At 38.7% G+C, this 22,864-nt stretch overlaps 1 protein-coding gene across 5 annotated transcripts in view; it reads right to left on the bottom strand.

Annotated features, from left to right (window-relative positions):
* The window catches only part of CTNND2 (catenin delta 2), a 686,661-nt gene that overhangs the window by 647,382 nt on the left and 16,415 nt on the right, over nucleotides 1-22,864 (bottom strand). The window contains exon 1 of one of the 5 annotated variants that reach the window (XM_075084266.1): nucleotides 18,034-18,172. The exons of the other annotated variants lie outside the window; for them this stretch is intronic. The gene's annotated coding sequence lies outside the window, so the exon portion shown is untranslated. Of the gene's footprint in view, nucleotides 1-18,033; nucleotides 18,173-22,864 lie in introns of those variants that run through there. 5 annotated transcript variants of the gene reach the window in all.

The raw sequence follows: 22,864 nt of genomic DNA, 5'->3' as shown, positions 1-22,864 counted from the left end.
CTCTATCCATTTTACGTAAATATTCATTGAACAATTTGTAAAACCAAATATTTCCACAGCTAAAATCTGATTATGGTACCGAAGTTCACAGAAATCTCCTAAGCTAGGAGAAATACAAGCCCAATACTTTACCATAAATATCGACAAAAATGATTTTAAGAAGCAAAGATTTTACCCTGTCAATTCAAAGCAGGCTTTTTTGGTTTTTTGTAACTTTTTTATGGTCACTTACTTTCAAAGAAATTAGAACATACAACTCTGAACTCTTTGTGTCCCATTACCCCCAACTTAGCAGCACAACCACCCTCTTAGTATTCATATACTTCCACAATGCAAATACAAACTTGATGTTTCTATCCAAGATTCAGTCCAGCAATGCTCTTCGCAGCCAGCTAGACTAGTCTGCCAAGGCTAAGCAATTTCTGTCAGCCTTGGTTTTCACTAAGAAAAACATTTATTGCAAGTACAGTTGGTCTGTACCATTCTCTACAAATCACTCTACGTTTGCCTGCCACACAGGGACAGGCACGCCCTACACAACAGTGGTTCCTTCTAAAAATTTTGTACTTGAAGCAGCAGAACACCAGTACAATGATGCCTGCAATTAACAGCATGCATACTACATCTTTTTACTTCATCCTAAATTCTGGCACTCACCAAGAAGTGTAACACTTTTTAGCAGACTCAGTGTGGTAACAGCAGACTCCCTCTCACTTAGCATCCACAAGGCTCAAGAAGATATTTGGCTTTTAAGACAGAACAGCTCCTAGCATGTCCCTTTTAGAGGGCAAATTGATGCTTCACCTATCATCATTTTGGTTGGGGGGTGGGGTGCTTGTGTTTTTTGTTTTTAAACATCTAAGTTGTTCAAATAGGGACATAACAGAGCTGTAGCAACCACTTCTCCATCTCCACTAGTGCTGACTGGTTCATGGATTTAAATCCTGTTATTTGGGATATGACCATGTCTGCATAAATCTCTTGTGCCTTCATCTCCCAGATTCCTCATCTTGGGCAGAGGCTCTGTAATGGATCAGTGGGGAATTCAAGAGCAGAGTAAGTGTCAAACAATCACCCCACAATAAATAATAGTGTAATAGGACTACTGTAAAGGACAGCTTTTTGATAGGCTCTAAAGTGTCTTCAGCACTAGGCAAGTACATTATTTAATCAACCATGTTGATATACCATACATTCAGCATCTCGCTAATTGGGGCGCTCTGCCCAGTTAAGAAACAGTTCAAAGCCCCACTGAAGCCAGGCTCAATGACTCTAATTAGTCTGCATGAACTAAGTCAGCAAAGCTGAATAGCATGAAGGCTATGCTGCTTCACGTAACATGTCATTCATAGAAACAGCCATGCCTTTCCATTCAAAAGTATCACAACATTTTTAAATACAAGCATTTTGCAGAGTTAAGACCTTTACATTATTTCAAAACAGTCAAATGGAGAAATCAGAATAAGATTCTTAGCATTTGTTGTTTATTTTGGACAGTAAAAGGAAAAGATAATTGCTTTCTTTTAAATACCAACTGTATTTCCAGTAATTTACCAATATTTGGATTGTTTTAAACTGAAATGACCTAAAATTTGCCAGATTTCCAGTGTCAGAAAAAAGATTATGTGCAAAACGGTTTGAGAGATTATTAAAGCCCGTGACATCCATAGCATTAAAAGAGCCCAAACAGAGCTCAATGTTTTGCAACACAGCATTAAAGAACAAATGGAAAAAATCTGATACCATGTAGTAACAGAGATGCTACTAGAGCTTTCCACCTCAGCAAACACATCAGATATTCAGAGCTTCATAACATCACTTAAAGTATTTAGTCTACAAGAAAGGTAAAACACTAACAAAGAAAAAACTGAAAAGTTTCACCTAACAATTCAACTTACAATTCACCTAACAATTGAGAATGATCCAACTCCGACGGCCACCTGGAATACCCAAACTCAGCAGCCGAGAACCCAGTGAATGAATAAAAGCACCAGATCCAGAAAACGTCGTTAGCAAGGCAGTACCTGTGCAACATGCAGCTACTGCTCAGTCTTGAGCAGTAATTCCCTAGGGCGTACAAAATAAAGAAGACAGAGTATGGAAGAATCACAAGCAAGAGTAAGACTTATAGATATCAATGCATATGTCCATAAACACACAAGTGTCATGAACATATAGGATTTATACACTCTAAATATCAAAAAGACACTATCTATTTCAAGTAGTATTTGACATAAAACTCTGCCCCAATTAAAAAGGCCAAAGCTGTTCTAATAACATGAAAGGGTTCTTCAGGTATGTCAACCATAAGCAGAGAAAGAAGGAAAAACATAGGCCCACTGTCAAATGGAAAAGGAGAGTCAGTCACCAACGATGCTGAAAAGGCAGAGGTCCTCAACACCTTCTTCACCTCTGTCTTTACCAGCACTGCTGGATCCCAGGCTTTGGGAATGAAATTCCCTGTTGATCCAAACACCGACCCACCATCAGTGAAGGAAGAGTTAGTACATGAATTACTACAGCAGCTTGACCCCCACAAATCAATGGGCCCTGACGCCATCCACCCGAGGGTGTTGAGAGAGCTGGCTGCCATCATTGCAAGACCATCCTCCATAATCTTCAAGAAGTCGTGGAGAACAGGGGATGTCCCAGAGGACTGGAGGAAGGCAAATGTTACCCCTATCTACAAGAAGGGCTCAAGGGAGGATCCGGGTAACTATAGCCCCATCAGCCTTACTTCAATCCCTGGGAAAGTTATGGAACGAATCCTCCTGGGGGCCATCACAAGTCAAATGAAGCACGTGATTGGGAAAAGCCAACACGGTTTCATTAGGGCAGATTGTTCTTGACAGACCTGGTGGCCTTCTATGATAAAGTGACTTGCCTGGTTGACATGGGGCAGGTGTAGGACATTGTCTACCTGGATTTATCCAAGGCTTTTGATACTGTCCCCCACAGACTCCTCCTGGAGAAATTGATGCGTTATGGCCTAGGAGAGTGATCTGTACAGTGGGTGGGGAACTGGCTGACAGGCCGCACCCAAAGGGTGGTGGTAAATAGCTCTTTTTCCAAGTGGCAACCTGTCACTAGTGGAGTCCCCCAGGGATCAATATTGGGCCCAATGTTATTCACCATCTTTATAAGTGATCTGGATAACGACATCAAGTGTAGCCTAATGAAGTTTGTAGATGACATCAAGTTGAGTGGGGAAGTAGACACTCCAGGAGGGACAGCTGCTCTGCAGGAAGATCTTGATAGGCTGGAGGAGTGGGCCAGCAAGAACCTTATTAAGTTCAACAAGGACAAGTGTAAGGTCTTGCACCTGGGAGAACATAATCCGGGAGTGCAGCACAGACTGGGATCCACCTGGCTGGAGAGCAGCTCTGTGGAAAGGGACGTGGCGGTCCTGATGGACAGAAAGCTCAACATGAGCGAACAGTGTGCTGCTGCAGCCAAGAAGGCCAACAGGATGCTGGGTTGCATCAAAAAGGGCATTACTAGCAGAGATAAAGGAGTCATCATCCTGCTCTACTCAGCGTTTGTCAGGCCACACCTGGAGTACTGTGTACAGTTCTGGTCCCTGCTATGCAAAAAGGATGTGGACAGGCTGGAAGGGGTCCAGAGAAGGGCCACCAAGAATATGATCAAAGGACTGGGAAGCCTGCCATACAAGGATAGGCTGGGAGAGCTGGGTTTGTTCAGCCTTGAGAAAAGAAGGCTCAGAGGGGATCTCATCACCATGTACCAGTACTTAAGGGGTAGCTACAAAGAAGATGGAGACTCCCGTTTTACAAGGAGTCACATGGAGAGGACAAGAGGGAATGGACACAAGTTGCTCTTGGGGAGATTCTGATTGGACACCAGAGGGAAATTTTTCACAGTGAGGACAGTCAATCATTGGAATAATCTCCCCAGGGAAGGGGTTGACTCGGCCACGTTGGACACTTTCAAGATTTGTCTGGACAGGGTGCTGGGCCATCTTGTCTTGACTGTGCTCTTCCTAGAAAGGTTGGACTAGATGATCCCTGAGGTCCCTTCCAACCTGTGATTCTTGTCTGGCCAAAGCAAGGCCAAGAACTACATTCGTATTTGTGGAGAAATATTCTCCAAAATCCAAAAGTATTTTATGATTGTCAACATTTTGATGCATCTGGGCTTAAATGTTACACCTCTAGCAAAAGTAATTGCAATAAAGAAAAAAATGTTTAGTCAAACTAGATTTATTAAATTCAAAACTTAACACACTGTCAGCCATATCAAGTAGAAAGCTGAACTCTGGCTGTGCAGGATGTTGCCACAAGATCTGGAGCTCATTTTGGACATAATTTGTTAAGCATCACCACGCAGTAAGCCATTTTTCTCATCTTCAGACTTTTCTCAGTATTATTCAGTGCAGAGAGCCAGACATTTGCTTACAGAAGTCATCCCTTCCTGCATTGACTACACTCTGCATTCTCCTCAGCATTTCTCCTTCACCATCCAAGGTCATCTGTGTCCACCACACCTCCTCTCCCCCAGATAAAATACCGTTATGCCATCTAAACAGACTGGGAGCTTAAAGTTATTTGAGTTTAGTTGCACTAAATGAACGACAGTCTAAAAGCACACACTCTTCTTTTTAGAGGGAGCAAGCAGAATTGTGAAACTCTTGAGTCAGTAACTTTCTAAACTAAGCTGTATAGTATATAGCAGTTTTCCAAAGAAAAATAAAGTACTTTATAAACATGTACTTGGACAATGTGGTTTTCTACCTAAAATGTAAAGTTTCTCAACTGCTGAAAACCAAAAAGCTCCTAATTTTGCTTTCAAAGTTGACTTTTTTCTAAACCTGTGAGCACGCAAGCCTTTGTCAGTGCTTTCATCAGTAGCTGTGGGTTATAAAGCATAAATCAATATTGTTTCAATACCATATGCATGCTAAATGTTTTTTCTATTGACAGCCATATTTTATAATTATTTGATGGTCATATTTTATAGTTGTTTGTATACATATTTCAAGATGAGCTTGTGAATTTAAAATTTCTGCTACGTAAGCATTTCAGGAGAAAAACTGTGCTCACAAAGCAACATAGGACTCCTTATTCTTTGCACTAGTATCCTAGTCACTGGTTTTGATCTTTGTTATCAAATTGATTTATTAAACATACTTATATTACACAAGGATGATGATTTTGCAGACATAAAAATATTAAAAGCTTAGCATCTTTATCCTGCAATAGAACCTCGAAGAAAAATAGAAACAGGATTCACAAACAGCAAAATCTTAATCTTAAATTATTATGGAAATGTTTTTGCAGTAATTGTATTAAAAGAATATTCCTGTCTTTTGAGATGCAAAATATTGATTTGTGCTAAAGGAAGCTCATTTTTCAGCAAGAGAAACTAAGATGCAGCAAGTGACTAAAAAAAAAAATCCAACTTTTTCATCACGCAAGTTAATAGGGATGCTGGTCTTATTCGACTAGTAGTGGCAAGTATGTCACTAGTGTGGTCATCAACAAAAAGTGATCAGTCAATGGGGTTGAGCTTTCCTGGTATACTTTTGAAACAAACACATTTCAGCCTTCACAACAACAAGGAACTAGATATGTAATTCTGTGCCATCCCTGAATGCCACCAGCAGATTGGCCAGTCTCCTAGAAAAGCTTTCAGTCAATCAAAGCAAGTCAAAAAAAGACAAACCAAGAAACAGCAGTAAATGCAACCAATACTGAGGTTATATGTTTTGTTTTCAGGGTATGGTTTTAAAGATGATCTCATTTATTAATACTCCTACAGGTTTACCAGAGGTCACTAGCCATTCACTTTACCTATTTATTTAAAGTTAGTCTAACTCTGGAATGTGAGTTCTCATAGTATAGTAACAACTAGCAGGAAACCAAACAAACACTAAACTTTTCTGTTCAAATGAAAAATTACAGATAGACTTAAGACTAGTTCTGCTTTGTCTCCCCCCATATCCTTTCAGAATCTAATCAAAATAACACACAGCTTCTTTCAGAATCATGGTGGAATAATGAATAATTATCCTGATCAAGTAACTTTCTCATATGTTGTAGAAAACAGTATTTTTAAAAAAAATTAAAGAAAATGTGATACTAATTTGTGGCAAGAAAACAGCAATACCTGAAAGAACAAACAAGGAAAGTAAGAAAAAGCTTAGACTGTGTAAGGCTGCTAATGTGCTAATTACTCATTTACCTTGTAATCTTTATATCTTCATAATAAATGCATTATTGGATGGATTATCCACAGTATCTTTCAGACAACTCAATTTGTTCAGCATCATTAAGACATACCAATGGAATCACTTAAAAATATCCCTCTCCTACTTAAGAAAATTTCAAGTCTACACCCCTGCAGCTAGAACAGATGACCAGACTCAGGCAAATAAATCATCAGTTTACCGCTGGTGAAAACTCATTTAACACTTTTAGGGAATTATCTGGAATTGAATTTTCAAGTTAATTGCCTTATATCAAATCAGCTCATAATTCATGTACACAACAGAAAATTTTTCCACTACTATTTGCTTCAGTAAATTCTACTAATCTAGACTGATCTGTGATGCAAAACAATATTCTGCCTCAGGACAGACAAGGCTTACACAGGCATCCCAGTGGATCAGCTTTTCTAATACTATGTGTCCAGTCTCCCACACTTCACTATGCCAACATGCATGTCATAGTACACACTTCGGCAGTTTTGGGGAACAGTGCATATACCACATCTTTCACCTGTGAGCTGCACGATAGAAAGGCATGTACAATTCCTCACTCTAGGGCTGGAAAGTCTTTACAACCTCTTAAGGGAACAAAAATGGAGTGGAACCGTGGCACTGTCACCACCTCTGCGCAGACCTATGAAACTTCTGCTACCACGTGTCCATGGTACGAACAACCAACTAAACCTTGTTTCGGCAGAACAAAGCATCTTTAAGTGTGCTGGAACATGTAGATGAGAAAACCTGACAAAAGCCCAAGTTAAAGAATAAATTAAGAAAATATAAAAAAAGTTTTAAAAGACCTAGAGCCCAACAGTGAGCAGTGACAGAGACAAAGATTCTCCACGTGTGAAAAGTGGCTTGTTTCACAGAGAGTACCATGGAAGGGGATGCAAGTCAAACCACTGATGTTTTTTCCTGTTAATTCACCCAGCCCGCGGCATGAGATGGAAACAACAGAGTAAGAAATTAACTATTACACATTCAGTAGACCACAGATGACTCTGAAACACATAAGATTGTTTATCATTTATCTCCAGCTTCCATTTTTAAAGAAGCATGCAGCTATTCAAACAAAAAGAACGGAGTCAGCCAAAGCTTTTTTCAAAACATACAAGTAAGATACAGCGAAACCATCTCCTTTCTTCACTTAAAACAAAACCATGAACAACTTTTGTTATTGCATAAGGGTCTCCTGCAGGAAGACACACACCAATAAGGCCCCCTACCTCCTCACACCCCATCCAAGCCCACCAAGCAGCACCACTCACACAAGCAGCACTCCAGGACCAAGGCACTGAAGAAGCTTAACAACATGTTGGTGATTAAGTTTTTCTGTTTATGTTTTTTTTGTTTTGGTTTGGTTTAAAGGTTTTTCCAGTCCTTAACTGCTCACAGATGGGATATTTGTGGAGAACGTATGCAACACCCCACAGAGACCACATAAGACTCCCAATAAGCTTTAGTTATGTCAAGAGAAAGGCATGCAATGGTTCACTGGTGAGCAGATGCCAATTGCTGTCTGTATGTAGGAAATGTTGCTGCATTATCACAGTGTTACTGTAGCAAATCTTATAGGAGAGGAAGGTGATTTTGTTTTAAAACAAAGCTGTCTTCACTCACTCACGCTCTCACTTCCACACCCAAACATTCACCCACCCCATGACGCGTAGGTCTGAGCAGCCTGCCCAGTAAGGAGGCTGCAGGACCAGTGTTGCACTGGCGCCCATCCAGGGCTCCATGTGGTGACCTAGGAGCCAAGGGGCTCCCAGGATAAGCCCTCCTCCTGCTGGGATGGCAACCACAGGCAGCTCTGGGTGGGCCTTTTGCAGCCTTCAGGAGCTGCCAGTGATCAGCCTTGCCATCCCAAGGGTCATCAGGGCTTAACCACTGTCCTTTGCCTCTCGACATGGGTCTCGGGAAAAATGGCATTTAGACCCATCCATTGCTATAGCCCCTTTCATGTAACTTACTCCTCCCGGTGCTTCCGCACCCGTACATTCCTAACCAGTCACCTTTAAGACTGCTACTGCAATCCCCTACACATGCAATAGGAGGGATTAGACCCCACTGATTTATTCCAGCTCCTCTCAGTCCATAGCTGGTACAGGAGACTATGGGAGAATATCTTCTGAAAAATAAAATCCATTGTGGGTAAGCATGCAACAAATAGCCTTTTACAGAATTTTCTTCCTAATCCCTTTGTACTTAGCAGACACCCTGAAGTATAAGGACATATTTTCTGTTTTAATCCTGTCTAAGGAAACATTTCCTTGTACTTACAGTTTTTAAAGCCTGGTAATCTTTTTGCTCTCCAAATCTAATTTTTTACACGCATTTATCACCAGTTACTATGCCTCATATAAAAAAGGCTGATTAACTTATTTATAAGTGGAGATAGGACTTAACAGCATTTTAATGTCCATTATTTTGTTCCATAAATATATCAGCCAGGCACAAGAAAGTAGAGGCTTCCACAATCCCGTACACACAAAGCTGACTCCTACTGCATCCACTGCTTGCAGCCTACTTATTTTGCTGCTTTTGCTTCTCATCTTGCATTAAGGGAATAAAGGGCCAAATGCAGGGCAGCGCATTACACTGGAGGAAGCAGCAGCTTTACATTAAAAGTTTTATCACCATCTGCAAATTTACAATCCTAACTATGTCGATATTTCGGTTTGCTTGATTCTTTTCCAAGCATTCCTTGATGTAATTTAGAATCAGCCTTCTAGCTGAACTGGTTTCTTGTGCAGCTAGCTGATGCATTTATTCATTAGCTTTAGCGAAGCCCTAGGCACAGTGACAGTATGAATAATATACAAAGTAAAGCCCAACACGCTCAAGAAACACCATAGTTTATTAAGGAAAGTAAATAATTTGGGGGGCGGGGTGCTGGGGTTTTACCCTTTCTTTTTTTAAGAAGCATGTACAATCTTGATAGACAGGATAAGCTCCTTTTTTTTCCCTAGGTGTGTGCATATTTGGCCATAAATCAACTAAAATATGCATAGCATGTTCTATTCAAACATTCCCATAAAACTGCATACACTTCTATTAGTTTAGATTTAGAGAAATAAAATCCCTGAATTTTAGTTCTAAAGTCTATTCATTCTCTATGATCTCCAATAATTTCGCTCGTAACTCACAAAGGGAAGAGGAGGTCACACAAACCTTGTCAAAACATAATTGGAAGCAACAGCCTGAATTCATTAGTCCTATAAACTTTGAATTTAATACTACAGGACAACATAAGCAGTAACAAGTATTCTTATCAACCTTAAACATATCTGAATTTTTCAGCCAAGTATCTTACTTGTAGTGTGGCTTATCCTCTACACTAGATAAAAAGAATCTTGACCTATAATACCTCTCTACCCCCTTCTCTGCCTCGGAAGAGCAGTTTACCTAATATTTTTCAGCGAAGTTCAGGTTGTCTGGTCTTTCCAGTAGTATTCATTTGGTGAGTTTAAGGGGGGGGAGAGGGTCTGGGGATAGGAAGAAGGCTTTCTAGTGTACTACCATTTAACACTCATTTAAAGAAAAAAAAAAAACCAAAGAAGCTGTCAGCCTGTTTCAGTACTGCCTCAACAACATAAAACCAAAATAGACACAATCCTTCACTATAATCTAAAACCACATATAAGTTTCTGGACAGGTATAAAGAAATATACAGTTTCTTCTTTTTCTTTTTAATGAATAAAGAGAAAGGAGAAAACATTTTGTACACAGAGCATGCCAGATACCAAGTAATGCACAGGATTTTATATTTGCTTTATGACTTACATTCATTCTAAAATACCACAACATCATTCTCACTAATTATGTTGTGGTTTTCCTTTAGTCATGATTGTGTAAATTTCAATTTAAGAAGTGCACACTGGGGTTAAGTACACAGCAAAAATGTCAAGAGTCTTGATGACCCTGGTATCACAGTATTCCACAGGTTTATCTACCTCGAGATCCCACTGGACACCGAAATCATTGGCAAATAAGCAGCATTTTCTCCAAAGTTTACAATGGAAACGGCATACAATCAGTGTACACACTAGCTGATGAAGCTGGCCGTTTCAAAAGACATTGTAGTATTTTTATGCTTTATTTTAAACATCTGAACATTATATGGCCATGTCAATATGCAGACCACTTTATCCCCATAATGTATGAGGTAATTTTTCTGATTTTTTAAAAAACATTTACAGAGTAAACAGCAACACCCACAATTAAACTGAAGTGCCTGAGATCATTAGGCAGTATATACACAATCACTCCTCCATTAGCTCTGTCTTCGTTTGAACAATGAAAGATTATTTACAGATGCTGAATATCATAATCGGCCACTCTTTACTTTCTATAAACCGGTGCCATATAAAGAAATGGACAATTGCAAACAGGAAATAAGGAAGAGGGAAAGACACACAAAAATTGAAGAAAATGGAAAGAATGCAGCAAAAGAAAAAGAAAAGCAACCAAAACACCCAGTAAGAACAAAATTAAATATATCATTTTACAAGAGATTTTTAAAAGTTTGTTCCTTACTCAGCCTCCTAAAATCTCACCTGAGCTAATCCAGCACTATTAGTTAACATTTAGTAATAACCCATCAGTCCCTACACTGAAGATCTTATCGCAAACAGTACTACTTCTGGGACTGTAAAATGTCAAAAAACTTCCCCAAATTCAGTTAGGACTCTGCAGTTTGCTGCCACAACAGCTAAGCCCAGCAATAAGAGGTCTCCCTGCCAGGATGCACTTGAACAAAAGTTACTTCTTTTATTCCTGTCTTATGCCCATCACTTAGATTTTTAAACCAAGGAAGTGTCTTTTTTTCCCAGTAAAATGTGATGCTTTCTTAATGTAAAAGTCACCCAGTCTTCTCTGAGGACCTCCTAAGAGAGGAAGGTCTAGGGAGATGCATATCAAAGCTCTGGTCACCTCAGAGCTACATGGTCAACGCAGTCACATTCCTTTAACTCCACGGGTTTTCCTCACTACTTTCATCCTACACGCATAAACAGAGAGTCAACCACGTCTGGTTTTGCTGTAGGTAGCAGCATATTCACAGCAGCTGTGATTTACTTTGGGTGCGCCAGAATTGCAGGATTACAAGCAGAGGCAACTTCCATCATCACCAAGAACCTGGTGTTCCCCAGCGAGCAAGATGCTTCCATCTTAGACTTGAGCACCACTTGCAGTGGAACAGGACACGCAAATAGAAAGCCTGTCACAGAGGCCAGAGTACTTCCAAAACCTGGCAGTAATCTAACACACCAGATGGGTAACTCAGAGATGGGACCACCCGCTCAGTGAAAAGCTCACTTTGTCATGTCCTGAAGAGAGCACAGACCACTTGGACTTAGCGGGGGAGGAAGACAAAAGGCACTTTCTCTATGGTTAAGGCACATTCCTATTTTGTTCGCAATGCTATAAAAACACAAAGAATCCAGTTTACACCAAATATCTGCATCCTTCAACGTGACAATAAAAAAATAATTAATTTAAGGACACCTTCCACACTTACAGTGAAATGCATCTCAGCCAACAGGCCCAGCAGAGAGCCTGAGTTTCACACAGCCCTCGTACAGCCTTCAAAATATTAGGGAGTTACGATTCATGTAATCTACAGACTTTCTGCTGAACATATGAAAAGGGCATATTTCACAGCTACAGCAGAAACCCAAGCTCCTCACATTAGGAAAAAGCCCAGCAAAACACAGAAACACAGAGCTGGCCTTTGCTTGCTGACTCCAGCTAAGGTGCCTGACTGCATTGATGGACCACTGATGGGCTTGCTGCTTTGATCAATACTCATCCTTACAGCCCTTTGCTTCACCTTCTCAGAAAGTTTCAAAAAATACCATATTTACAACACAGTTCCTCTGCTTGGCCAAAAATAGTTTTCCAATCCACTAAAGCAGGATTTAATTTTTAGACTGTGGGAAAATCCGGATCTCAGTGAAATGTTCTGTTGAAAAGAGGCACAAAATAGAACAATGTTTCAAAAGGATTTTTTCCCCACGTTAAGAAGTATATAATACATAAAATGCAATGCCTCTACTATTGAAACAAAATGTTTCATTTAATTTAACTTTTCTATTTTATCAAAATTTCAGAAACTCCACATTTCCATTCCGTTGCAGCACTTGTGATACTTAAGCTTACTAAAATATAAGTTAATATCTGGTAAAGATCATTTCAATTTATAAAAGGTTGAAGGTTGAGAATGAGTGAATTTATTTAAAGGTATACTTGAAAATTTATATTGACATTTGAACAAGAGTTTTCTCTGTGCACACCAAAATAGCTTGGCTCTGTCACCTAGGCACCTGAGAAATCACACACTTCTAAATAACAGCAAGCAGATGGGGTAATTTATATTTTCCAAAAATTAGCTGCAGAAGCTTATTAAAACACTGTAGTAACGTGCAACTTCACATTCTTCCTCAAACTTCCAGACAAATATGACATTAAATGAAAGGACGCATTTCAATTTAACATTTCAGAACTAATTTTGACTAATTTTAACTGACTTCTGAACAGTGTCTGAACTGGATGCAAATGACAAATAGTTGGCATTTATCTGCAAGTGTTGTTCCTGCATCACAGATACACTCATCTGAGACTGAAAAAACACACTCCATCTCTTCATAAAGTGGAAGCAGCTGCAATGACAACTGATTTTTGGCAACTTCAGTCCCTGTCTACTTGTAGGTACCAGAAGCAGCCCCAATCACATATTAAAACTAATTAACAAACCCAATAAACTACACTATAGCAAATACAAATGCCAGCTTCATCAGCGAGAGCAAACACCTAACTTCTACACTGCATTTCCACAGCAATTTTGAAAGCATTTTATGGAAGGAGGTAAGTAGATCTGTCCATACCTCTCAGATCTGCACAAGGATCTTACACCCCATCTTTCTCATTTAATTGCAAAGGCAGGTCATCTGGGCTCTGGACATGAGACTACAGCATTAAAATAAACCTGAACTAATTATACTGCAGGAGCATCATAGCTCAGCAGATCTCACAGACCTCAGCAAATCACTGACGATAAGATTCCACCTTGAGGCAGTGCTGCAGAATGGGAGATCTATGCATTTTCTTCCATAACTTTATACCAAGCAGAAAAATTTTTGTTTCTGATGACAGGAGATCATGCTGTGATCGGGCCCCAGAATATGAGCAGTAAGAGAGAAGTGCTGTAACAGCAACATTACCAGTACAATGCAGACCACAGCGGGAAACAAAATCCTTTTCATGCAACTTTCTTGCTCTTTATAGTTGAGGAACTTCAGAAGAACAGGGCTGACCAGATCCTGGTTCATGAGGGATAAAAAAACCCAAAGATCTTCTTGAGATGGTCTGAAACAGACCAGATCTTGAAATACAAGATGATGATTATTTTTGGTCAATCGCCACAGAGCACTTCAAAAGCACATTAAAAATGAGGAAGCCATCATACATGAGAAATCCACTAACAGCAGCAAAAAACCTGCAGAGACTTTTTTCTTTTGTACCCTTCCTCCTACTGAGGAGGGAAATATGCTGCAAGAAAAAGCCATGAGATAGGACATGGATGCAACATGTCTTGAAACTTTAACAACAAGTGTGGGAAGCTGGAAGAGGAAGACCTCTTCGATACCAGCAGCAGCAGTTCTGGTGATTCCACACACAGAAGAGACCACAGAGCCCATCATGATGCCCAGGGTGGAGAAGCAACAGATGGAGTTTCTACGAGGAGAGGCAAAAAAGGCTGCACCCTTTCTCAGTAATGGACTTGAGAAGGATGGTAACTAGTTTTCCTTTCCCACAGACCAGCAACAGCACACATACCTCACTGCTTAGAAAAGCAACATCCTTAAGAATGTTTAAATTAAGCAAATGTGGCTGATTTACAGGACTCGCTTTTTATCATCAAACCCTACTCAGTTTCGGATTGTCACTAGCACCACCACCATAAGCAGACTTTCGCCTGGTAGGAATCGACAAAACACATATACCGATCAGCACAAAATGGTTCCTAAACTTGTATTTTACTTTGCTAATTATCAAGGGGTAGAGCCTCCCAAAGCAAGCCAAGCAGCCTGACAGCCTTCCTGTGCCAAATTATTCCTAAATAATAATAATAATAATAAATCCTACTACATCATTATAATAGTAAACCTAAGCTTCCTAATGCAAAGTGCTGTAATGCTGTCCCAAGTCGGCAGACGAAAAGCTGAATTAATCTCCACTGTTACACACAGGCTTGTTAAACCACAGCAGAGTGAAAACAAAAAGCCCATGTTATTATCACTCAGCGCTGCCACTGAGAGCCCAGTGGGGAGCCACGACACCTCGCATGAGCCACGCTTATTTCACAGCTCTGCTGTTGGCAAGACCCTGCGAAGAGCATCTGAAACAAGCGGCAGAGTTATTCATGAGCTAAATGGATGCCAGAAACGCCACATACAGGGTAAAGGAATAGCAAAAGAAATCTGCACCTCTCTTTTCCTCTGACAGGACTAGGAGGTGGAAGAGACAGATCTGTTACTCTCCATAATGATGTCTGCTTTGGCACGGAGGTTTCGGCCACACCACAAAAAGGCTTCCACACTCACTCGCATCCACTGTAAACCTGGGCTTGAGAACATGGAAAAGCCCTCTCACTGCCAGAGAGAGAGGGAGCTAAGAACTTTTCCTGCACTTCCATGGATCAATACATATATCCTCTAAATGCCAAAACAGCAAAGCCATTTTACAGGACATATCCTCACAGCACACACATAGTGGAGAGACTCCCTATAACAATGCCCTAGACGGATATTAAACTAGCAGGTGTTCAGCATACATCTGGGAGACAGACAAAGCACTACTAATCTCAAAGAAAAATAATGCAGCGTGATAATGTGACATCTGGCCACGCACAATAAAAACACTGTAAAACATTTATTCTTCCCTATAAGCAATGAATCTTTTAATTATCCACATCAAAACCAGGTTCAAAAGATGACAATGAAAACCTTGGAAACAGCTGGGAGAGACTGAATTTTGTGCTTAGTGAAAAAGGATGCTTGTGGACCTGATTCTGTCCATGTTTATCAAGTTGCCCCCTTGAAGTCAATGGCTATCTGTGCACATTTGTATAAGCAGGATTCTAAAAGTGAAAATAAAGTTCTACCAACGTCATTTCAAATCATGTTTGAATCTGGCTTTGTTCTTTTGTTCTCCTCTTGAGCATTTCTGTAGCTTTTTTGTGAGTTATTGCCCATTCTTAATCCATTCAAAGAAAAGATGGTCTTAACAAGTCTTTAACAAAAAAGAAACCATAAGATGTGATGACTCTTTGCACACAGCAAGTGCCTATGTGGAATTAGGTCTTTGGACACCAAGAACATAAAAATTAATTATTATGAAGGCAGAAACAGTTTTTCATAGACTAAGCTAAAATAAACAAACAAATAAACCCAAACAAAACAAAGACCACACAAAAACCACCCCAAAACCTGCACCCTAATAAAGCTAAAATGCCCTTCTGAACTAGTCTGAACTCCACTAGTAGCCAAGTATTAATGGGTGTTTTTTTAGAACTAACAACTGGGTTATTTAAACAACCTTGAACAGAATGCAAACTGCTTTTTATAGTGTCTAATGTGCTTTTTGCGGAACTTTCTGCTACATTTTTGAATGCTGACAAAATACTGTTTCATGCTTTCCGTAAGTCAATATATTTCACATTAAAAAAACCAAAACCAAACTCACACCCTCACAAGGGTATTTTTTGAAGATGACTATTTTATTTGTATGAAATTGTGAGACATACCATTTCACTCTGAGGTAAAGCTAGTCTTACAACACTAGCAATTAATCACTAATTCCACTAACTCCTCTGTTATAGTCAGAGTGAATTTTAATAGATTTACCATAAGGAAGGATGCAGAAAGCAAACTGTCAGCAAACTGGACTGAATCTTGTCCTGATTACTTCAGCTTGGGGATGTTTCAAGACCCCTTACATAATGCTATTTATTTCACCTGACATTGCAATTGCTCTTTCAAGCATGATTTGTATAAATTGAGAAAGCATCTTCAGTTCCCTTTTCTGAAAGCCTTATCTTCAACACAGCAGTTCCCCTGCAAGAGTGACAGTTCCAGACCTGGACCGTGCTGCAAAGCTGGTCCTTGCACCTTTCAGAAGACACTACTTATCCAGACCACGCAGCCTAACTGCAGAATAAAAACCATGTCTCTCTTGGCAAAGCCCAAACTAGCTCAGGAAAGCTACACATCATTTAAATGACTTCATGATTTATCCACTGCTTTGAGAAGCTTTGATGCTTTACCCAAAAACCTCAGAGAATAGTGCAAGAGGCAGCTTATCTCTTTGACTAGCAGGTAGCTGCTCAAGGTCCACCAGCACAGAGCCCTTCAGAGAACAACGGAAATTCCTTCTAGACTTTGAGGCTCCACTTCTGCCTGAAGCAAGCAGAAGGAGACCATAGTCATAGTTTCTTCCAAATTCTCTGAAACAAACACTTGGTTGCACACACTACTACCAAAAAAATCGACAGAAATAGAGTCTCTTTTAAGAGGCCAACAGCTTGACAATTCAAACAGGACCATGTTAGCATCCCCTGAAAAAAAAAGGATCCTATGAAAAAAGGCCAAAAAAACATCCAAAATACAACTGAAGGCAATGCCACATCTCTCCAGGCAAATATGAAGCACTTGTGCACTGAAATACTGCTTGCAACATGAAGTCCAGAGTAAAAACTGACTCAGAACTTTATTCTTGTGATAAATAGCCCAATGTACTTTTTAAAACCCCAGAAGTAGTACTGCCTTTAAGTCAGGCTTCTAATTAGCCAGTCATAATTGAAATATGCAGCTGTTAAAACACTGAGTATAAAAATAAGCATGAAAATAATTTTCTACTTGCACGTGCATTTCTCTCTCAATTAGTTATGAGATTCTCTACTTCTGAACTCCTAGTTCACTAAAGAGCTGTCACTACTATAATTGAGGGAAAAATACTGAAGTCTCATTATTATCTGATCCATTTCAATTTATAAGTGTAAATGATTAAAAACCACAAAAAAGTGACAGTTTTGGTCATTACACTCTTACAAGAATTACATGGTTCTAAACTTCGTATCACCATATAAGAAATCATTTCTGCATCATTTGAAGGTGCTTAGGTTACATTGGTCATTACTCTTCAGAGAAAACACAATCACCAATTGCCATTATATTTTTGGGGAAACTAGGATTTAAAAGACTAATGCATGCTGTCTTGGAACGAGCTGGACACAGACACTCAAAGGACCCATGTGCTTCCTTTACTTAGGAAGCAATAAAATGCAAAAATTATGGTGCTGACAAGCCCCCCATTATTCATAACAGGTACTATAATTTCCCAAGAAATATTTCTAACCACTGAAATTTTACTAAATTCCCACAAATGCTTCCTTTGACAAGGTATTTACTAAAGTAAATCACAAGAAATTACCTTGTCAAAGGAAACGTTTGTGGGGAATTTTGTAAAAATAAAATGTCTCCACCTGAAGTGTGGTAAGAAACTATAAACACTGTATATATATTTTATTATACTATAAAAATCTTAGTGTCATTACTAATTAAATACTATAAATACTAAAAAATATAGTATAAACTGAGATCACTACTATAGTCATAATTCAAAATCTTTTATTTCAATCGCCATGCCAAAACGCTTAAAAAAAACAAAAAAACCCCACCCAAAACCCAAAGCATACAAAAAAAAAACCCAAACTCACAAAAACCTCACAAGCATTTCCATGTACACACCGAATAGAGTTTATAATTCCAGGACCTTCTTCACGTTCTTGGAGATTTAGATTGTTCTTCCTCACACAGAGTTAAATGACATCATGATGCAGGTATCTGACAGTAGGACCAGCTGTTTAAGTACCCCCTCCCTGCCAATAAAAAATAAAAAAGTAACAAGACTCACTCTTGACAAACAACCAAATAATTACAGCTGGATAGAAACAGTGAGACATGGACTAGAGGTAGATACAGAATATTACCGATTAATCAGCGCTACCAAGAGTAGGATTTAACACTAGATGATATGGCAGAAATTCATGATAAAGAGAGAGCTATCACTTTTTATTGCTAATAACTCTATGTCTGTGTACCAAAATTTATACAAATTACCCTAAATTTAATTATTTATCCTCAAGAAATAAAAATCCAGTGGTATACGAGACACATCAAGGCTTAGAAAAGAGAAACCTTAAAACCCAAGAATGAAAGTTTAACTTGTAGGTGCCTAGGTTGTTAAAAAAACAAAAGCTACTCACTAGACTGTAACAGCTGGATTTTATAAAAGTTGTCTATAGTTTTTACTGCAACATTAGGAAGTGATCTCTATTTCTTAAGTAATACATTTGGAGAAGAACAAACTAGAAACATCAATCCCTTTTTTTTTCCTCTTTAAAACATAAACAAGTGCCCTCTTGCTCTTCATAACATAGTTAAGACATTTAAAATTAATAAAGTTTAATTAGCACACCTGAGAAGCCTAAATTAAGTTTCAGACGTGCCAATCAGATAAGTGGTCGTAGCTGCAGAAGAGACAAGTTCACTCTTAAATTGCAAACCAAGTATCACCACACTTTAAAGCTGTTCGAAACCCATGTTCTACACAGTTGTCCAAGCCTACACTGTACTGATGCATGGAAGAGCTTAAGCCTCATAATGTTAGTTATTTATGTTACCAGTAAGAAACTAAATGGCATGTATCATTTTAAGTATTTGGATATGCAGGTATTGCCAAGTACCAAAATACTCACTAAGCCCATACTGACTGTACAGCCAGGTTTAGAAACAAGTTCTGAAGTTATCGTGACAAGAAAGCATTATATACAGTAATCCTTAAGCTAAGGTGCAGAGGTGCTCACACCGGTAGCTGAACACAACGGCATCGTTTTAGGGCTACCTCACTAAAGTAGTTGAATTATTTTACAAAGTCATCACAAACATTTATTACAGAAGAAAAACATAATTTGAGACCAAGTTCTGTCTTCCTATGTTCCTCTGTCTTATTTGGTGCCATCACACACACACTATGAAGAAATTCACCTCTATAGCTTAGTGAACAACTCTAGTAGAAAAAAAAAACTAACTCCAGCTTCAGCAAGTTTCGTTACCACTTACGCTTCTTTAGTCTTCTTCCCAAATAAACTCTTACCACATTCATTAGGCAATAAGTAAATTAGCTAAAATTTGGAAGAGACATCTATGACCATTAGTATTCTAAGGCAGATCTCAAAACGAATGGACAAACGAAAGACCAAAACAGCACACCAGCGAATGCATACTTGAGTACCTTTTATTGTATATTAGCAAGGCTCTTATTTAATCCAAAGTCTTCCTTATACCCCTAAGAAGTGGACAGAAGCAAAAACCTAGAAACAGCCAGAAAAGGCAATTAAATGCTGTGATTTCCCTTCTGGCGCTAGTTTTGAGGAATATTTAGAATCAAGACATAATTCAGACAGTTCTGGAATTTTGGGTGGAGAAAGAACGAGGTCCTTAGGGTCACACATGAGATTTTGTTTGATGAGTTTCTTACATTCCAGCGTCAAGAAATGCAAGAAATAAAAACAGGGTTTACTGTATCTATATGATTCTCTTGGAATCATCCCAGAAACAGTGGTAATATAAGTAATACCATCACTAATGTAACCAGTGGTAACGTAAGTAGAAATAAATTAGCTTAAGTGTTGCATTAAAAGAAAGGACAGAATATACAACTAATACACTAAACACTAGTGAGCAACTGAGAGCAATTCAAATAACCTCTGAAATGCCTCAGTTCAGTAATGAATTCATGGATGTAAGGCCACAAAATACTATCATTTGGTCTGACAGCCACAATAGAATAGTTTACCGATCTATTTATGTATTTTTTTAAAAAAATATATATAGCCTTCAAGTAAATACATGAAGACTAATGTCATTTGATAGTTTTATTTCCATGATGAACTACAACCAGTATTAGAAGTCTACACTAATTTCGAAAAAATAAGTCTGTTTACTCTTAGCCTCCAACTCTCATTGTTTTATTTGCTACAAAATTAAGAAGCCCTCCACCAGAAATCACTTTCCTGTGAGATACTAGCATATTGCAATCAATTTACCCCCTTCAGCTGGCAAAGGAATATAGCTTATGCCTCTTTATCATCTTCTGCAGGTGTGTTTTCCAGATCATGATGCACTCCAGTAAGACCCTTCTCACTACACTTGCAATGTCTCAGCTGATTGCACTGTAGGGTAAGGATCCTTAAACTCACAGTTATTTGAGATCATTCAACTAATTTTTAATCCAGTGCATATCATGTGATTTTGTTTGGAACAGATTCATCCCTCCTCCCTTTTTCCTAATCTCCAAACTTTTGCTCCTTCCTAGAAATGACATCAGATTTTCTCTGTGCTCTCAGGACTAGCTGCATAAATAAAATTATCTTAACTTTTTGTAAAACAAATTGATTCCATTAGTCTTGCCATACTAACAACTCTATATTTACTGGGACAACCTTTTTTCTTCAGCTAGCCTTCTCTCACCATTTCCACCATGTTTCAAAATACGCATCACCAGTTAAGAATATACACTAACATTTTAAAGACAAGTTTTTTTCAGGCACTTAATTTTGCAATGTTCTTAAAGTCCTCTTTAGGCACATCATGTCATTTATACACAATACAATTTCTATAGACTAAATATTGATCTTGATCGTGAACCACTATAAATGCTCTGTTAATACATATAAATTATTACATTCATCAGGCATTTATTTAATTTGGGGCAAATCTCACTGGTTTTACTATGTAAATAGTCCCACTGATGTCAACAGAATTTTGAGAGTAAATATAAACAGGATTTGATTGCGTCGAGCAGAATATAAAGATACAAAGAATTCCCATACCTTGAGGGGGTGTGGGACAATAGTCCTAGGTCATATACAAAAGCCCCAAACAATAATGTGCTATAGCAGAAGTTTCCAAATACCTTAAGGACCTTCTTACCCAATTTTTAATCTGGGTTGGCCACTCCAACTTTGATACACCACCTTATTTTTAAAGGCACACATCTGTCTACAACTAAGTCTGTTGTGGTCGTGTACAAGACTGCAGTTCAGAATAATTTCTAGGAATACTTCAAACTACAAATACATGAACGTATCCAGGTATTTTTGGCACATCTATATGGAGGAAGACAAGAAACAAAGCAAATTTTGTCTTCTGACAAGGTGCAGCAGCAGCAATTACTAGCCCTCCAAACCTAGTGCTTCTGGTAGCGTCCTGTTCACCACCAGCTGCTACTGATTGGCAGAGACACTGCTTTATATATAGTCCAGCTGGCAATAGTTCGTCATGCTGTACATGCTTAATTGTTATTAAACAGTATTTCTTTTAAAAATCTGGTTAATTTCTCTTTAAATGTGGTTACATGTCAAGAAGTCAATTAGGAGTAACTATTTAGAGAACCTGTTCTGGAGCTGTCTCCACTAACGAACATCTCCCCTCCCTGCCTTTTTTTTGTTTAAATGCTGCATGTGCCTAGAAGTAGCTTGGGCTTTTGAAAACCTGGCAACAGTGCAGGTCATAATGTTGGGCAAGATTAAGGGTTATAAAGGAATGGAAAATCCATAATTTGTTATAGGAACCTATATGCTGTTACAGGAAGCCTTGGTCAAAGAAACAGTATTTATCTTAGTGTACGCTCTGTGTGACAACAGAAACATCATGTATTCTTCCTGTCTGGAGAAATTATGAATAAAGATTAAGTATGTTTTTAAAAAAATATCCAAAACCAGTCCTGTCAATCATCCAGTTAGTGCCTAGTATTAAAAAAGTCCAACAAAAATTACTGTCATCGCAGTAGAAAGATTTCAGAACCAAAGTTAAAGGAGCGGGCATTTCTAGGGCACCTGAGTTACCATGAGCAGGAAGAACTTTCAGGAACTGAACTTTGACCTGCATTTCTGACATTAGTAGTACAGGACCTAACAGCTTCTCTAACCAAACCCAGTTTTTTGGCACCCTCTAGAGGTTTTGCTCCCACAGAGAAACAACTTAGAAGATAGATAATTATAATTATCATAAAATTAGGGAGAGCTTACAATCCAAAACTCCAGCCTGTAACCAATGGAGACTGGCACAAAAAGGCTCACACGAGAATACAAAACCAAAACATTAGAGGGTCAATTCTGGTTTCATTCTGCATGATCCGATTGTTCATCTCATCCAATTCACTCAGGACTTCTGAGTCTATAGGAACAAAAACTAGAAAAACACATCACAATTAATACTATCCTGTTAAAAGACAGGGAATCTAATTTTCACCACGTAACTCTGGAGCTTTATAAAAATTAATGTTTCACTTAGTTTATGAGAAAATAAACCAAACCCAAAGACAGCTAGCAAAACAATACATTACCCATCTATGTAACGCTGTAAAATAATATTCCTAACCTTTAGTGTCACACAATTTTTTTTTATAAATTGGAATTTAAATTTTATTCATGCTCTCTGAATAAAGCAGTGTTAATCACCCAATCTGTCACCATTTGTCCAGCCACTTCTCCCTTCCCCACAAAGCCTGCCCATA

This window comes from Phalacrocorax aristotelis, chromosome 2 (assembly GCF_949628215.1).
Source record: "Phalacrocorax aristotelis chromosome 2, bGulAri2.1, whole genome shotgun sequence".
NCBI classification, from domain to species: domain Eukaryota; kingdom Metazoa; phylum Chordata; class Aves; order Suliformes; family Phalacrocoracidae; genus Phalacrocorax; species Phalacrocorax aristotelis.
The sequence above is the reverse complement of the archived record's forward strand: the minus strand, read 5'-3'. Positions and strand labels throughout refer to the sequence as shown.